Genomic DNA, 4446 nt, shown 5'->3' on the forward strand with positions numbered 1-4446 from the left:
AACTAGAAGTCACCAGTAAATCGAAGACCATCCTATGACTGTGTCTCATAAATAGTGGTCTCCTGTTCTCCACTCTCTTCCTACCCAACAGATTCATGACCACTAAACTATCATCGCTGCTGCTCCTGGTCTTTGAATTTGAGTGCACTGACTCCTCCTTGACACTCTCCATTAGGGCTGCAGGTGTTTTTTATTTTTCTTTTTTGATGTGCTGGGCAGCTACCTTCTTACCCTTCGTTCCTTTCATTGCCTGACTATACTAGGAGGATGTATGTCGCCCTCCAAACCGAGTCAACCGGGTAGTATAGTGACCTCATCTAAGCATCTCTCGATCATATCTCTAAGAGGATGTTTCGGATAAGGAGTCATGTCGTGACTGGCTCCTCTGTGGCTGTGGTTGATCAGCTAGAAGAATGCCTGAAATATTGCGCTCAGCTCATTGCCCTACATTGACCCTAGCCTCGTTGGCTACAAAACTGGCCGATCATGAAGGGGATCTTTGTTCATCAAGCTCTAGCTCCTACTGCTGGCCCACAAGCCATTCGATCATAAGATCATCCTTATCATCAACGAAAATACCATGGATCGAATATGTATACTTGAGCTCCACTTTCTTTTGAATGTACTTCAGACTCAATCTCAAATTGTAGTGAACATATACAAAATCGTTGAGGCGCTTCTGTGTCAAACGGATCCTCTACCTGCTATGAATGAGGATAAAGGTAGACCAGTTGCGCTCACAGCTACTCGAGGAGACCGACTGTGAGAGGATCCGAATAGCTAGCTGCTTAAAATTTTTCGCGGACAACCCAAGATAAATCTACCATTCAGCTGCTAAAACATTAAAAAAAATAAATATAAGATAGTACCATTTTTTGTAACTATCTAACGCGAGGTAAATATCCTCCTGATGTGTAACATACCTAAATTCATACATTTTTTGTTTATGATAGTTGTCGAAACTTCAAAGTTGTCGCTGCCCTTTCTAAATATTTTGGTCTGTGAAAAAGAACAATGTTGTACTATATTAATAATAGAAGACACTAGTTAACTTACACATGTCACTTAAGTTAACTTTCCTCTTCTAGATCTAGGGCCGCGACTTTTGAAACAAGCTCCTTTTTGTAAATGACAGTACATAGAGCGGCCAGAAGTTCGTCATCTATATCGATTCCAGCTATGCTGTACTGGAACCAAAGGTTCAGATAGTATGCTACATATAGAGTTTGTTATTGTCTTAGTAAAATTATACAAGTACAGGGGCAATCTAATTTTCAATATTTTTGCTTACCTGCTAGATGCAAGTCCCTACCCATCTAGTAGTCCTACTGCTGCTCAATGATGTCAATGTAGTCCTAGGCATGGGTTGGATTTGCCTCCATGATCTGAGTCTTTACCCTCTCCATCATGTGATAGAAAAAACTCATTTGGGGGTCCTTCTCATTATCTACGGCTTGAAGCAGTTCATACAATGGTCTGATAGCTTTAACTATCGCAGTAGCCCACTGCTAGAATGTCTGTGTTATCACCAAGTCCTTGACACTACTCTCTTTAGTGCCAACTCTTGCATATCTACTTTTCTGCCACTCGAGACTGATAAACATCTAACGTAGGGCTGCTTTCTTCTCAAGAAAGTTATCAACTGCAATGTAGTTGGTAACAAACCGTATGACTCTTGGTCTCAAGATCTCTCTTCTTAGTAATGGTTTGGGTTATCTTCACTATCTGCTGCACCCTATGAATCTTCGTAATGTCTATCAACATAAAGTCGATACAATGTGCAGCACATAAGGTCCAGAAAATAAATGGCCGCTGCTTCATCAAGATCTCCACAACGGCCTTATATTGTGGCCAATTATCAGTGATGATCTGTACGACATTCTCCTCTCCTACCTGATCAATCACCTCCTTCATCAGTTGAGGTTGTACGCGGCTTCATGCGCCAGATCAGAAGCATTAACCAACTTGTGGAAGAAAGTCTTCAAATCATAGTATATCAGAAAGTTGATGATACTTCATCTAGTAGAACCGGTCTAACTATCATATATCGCAGTCAGTCCATACGTGGGTCACTTACTATTGTAGGAGAAAATTCATTTCTCTAGCTCCTCTTTATTACTATTAAGAAGTTCACCTAGATGTCCTTCGAGCCTCGAGGATCTAACCATAATTTGATTAGACATAAAAATAGAAGAACAAAGCATATTAAATATGGAGTACTAGAGAGAATTTTCGGTTTTCAAGATCACAAATCTAGCATAGAACATTATGTGCAAAAGTTCTCCAACCAATTTCATCCGTGCCTTCTGAACTAGCTATAAAAGAAAATCAGATCCTTTTTACCATGTCAACCAGAATATTCACTTAGCTAGTTGAAGAAGGCATTTGTTACTGGAGCTAGCGTAGTCCAGCAAAATGCCCTCAATCCAAGTTGCTTAATATTTTCTTGGTACCACTGCCAACACTGATAAGTGATAATCAAGTTTGTCAAGGAACAACTCGAGCCTACAATCCAATATAATATGTGGCCACTTCTTAGCCATTTTTATCTCCTGTTCATTCAATAACTTCTAAAAAACAAAAAATATTGGCATCTTATCCTATTCTCCTTAAGTTTTATGTTTTCCTTCTCCCTATGTTTCCTTTTTTCCTCAGTTTCCCTTCTTCCTATGTCTCCTTTCTTCCAACATTAAGCTTCTCAGTGCCGACATAAGGTAGGCAACCTCCAAATAACCTTAACTAAGAAGCCTCATGCAATCTTCTTGGGGTTGTTTACTAGGATCAAGGTAAAGTCAACAGAGAGTTTAACAATCATAGTCTACAAATTGGATGCTACAAACCTGGCCAAGATGACTATGAAAGCTCGAAGAAGGCCTGCTTGTAATTAGAAAATTTCTGCTCAACGACCAAGTAGTAAAGAACTCAAGAATTTAAAATCCTCAGCAAAAGGTATAAAGCAGGGAATTCAAGAAGATGGACAAGCAAGAATGATGAAGTCTATGCTTATCAATCTACTACTTCACATGAAGAAACAGCCTGCTCTGCCAAATGCAGCACGCAAAACTCTCTGATCCACTCTCAAGAACCTTTCAATAAAGGAAAGATAAAAAAAAAGGAAAAAAAGAAGAGGACGAGGAAAAAAAAAAGAAAAGAAGAAAATTTTACGGACAAAAGATGGCTGACGGAGTGGCTGGCACCATGTGGTGCGGTCACGTCGCCGGCGACGCCCAAGTTGTCTCCTTCAAATCGCAAAGAAAGGGTTAGAGGAGATGCGAATGCAGGCGTGCTTCCAATTGCATTCTTATGGCTTGGTCTCTCTTGCTCTTGATCGTCTCTCAACTCCACACCACGCGACTTAGCGGATGAGTGACAATTTAGAGTTCATTACTACCCATCAGGTTCTACCAAATAATAGGCACAGATAATGATTAAATCCACTCCAAATTCCATCCAAATACATATAATTTTTCACAAATTTATTTTTAAAAAATTATATATATATATATATATATATATATATATATATATATATATATATATATATATATATATAATTTTTTGGCTTGATCTGATACTATTTGTCCAACTCATTCCATCTAACTCTACTCATTCTTCTCCATGTTGAAACTCTATTTGCCTCATCGCTCCGAAGCAAGTATGAGGCAGTATAGATAAGGACCTATCCAACTCGTTGCTATCTCTAACTTCATCAAGTCTTGTCCTTATTTAGTTTACCTTATCTTTCTTCTAGACAAAGACACCCCATCATCACCAATCCGATGAGAACGCCCATCTATACTCTATTACATTGCCGGATTTTTCATTCTTTTTTTCCTTTTCCTCTTCAAATAAAAACCTTATATAAAAATGTATAGTGATTTATGGCATGACACTTTTTCTTAATAATCTCTGCCGTGTGTATGCGTGTGTGGGTGTGTGTGTTTTCTAATTTTTGTTAGCGGTGCATGCACGTTAAAATTGAAGAGGTTGAATAGGTGTATGGTTGCAAAGATTATCCATACGCCATATAAAACAATACCTTATCCCCTCACATTTTAGTCTTGCATGGAGAGAGAGTCAATCATAGGTCGATCATGATCAGTAATCTTTGTTGTTGTGGTTGTTTTTCCAAACTTTGGTGGCGAGTTGCATTTAATTAACTTTGGTGGTTGGACAAGTTATGGTTACAAAGATTATTATCTAAATGTCATATAAAACAATACTCCATTACTACTTATATAATGGTGCATATAAAGAGTGAGCATGAACATTGAACTCCTTTGGATAAAAGAATACTTCTTTAGTTTCGTACCAAATTAACTAGCCATTGGCATAGGAGACAAAGCATATAAGATTGGTGATACAGATGGATAGAATTCCATCTAAATAAAAACCTTCACATTTCTAACTTGCACACTTTTTTTTTTAATTTTAAACCAAAAAAAA

Source organism: Phoenix dactylifera, chromosome 4 (genome assembly GCF_051530095.1).
Source record: "Phoenix dactylifera cultivar Ajwa chromosome 4, Ajwa_hap1_PhDact_Kaust_v1.1, whole genome shotgun sequence".
Lineage (NCBI taxonomy): Eukaryota > Viridiplantae > Streptophyta > Magnoliopsida > Arecales > Arecaceae > Phoenix > Phoenix dactylifera.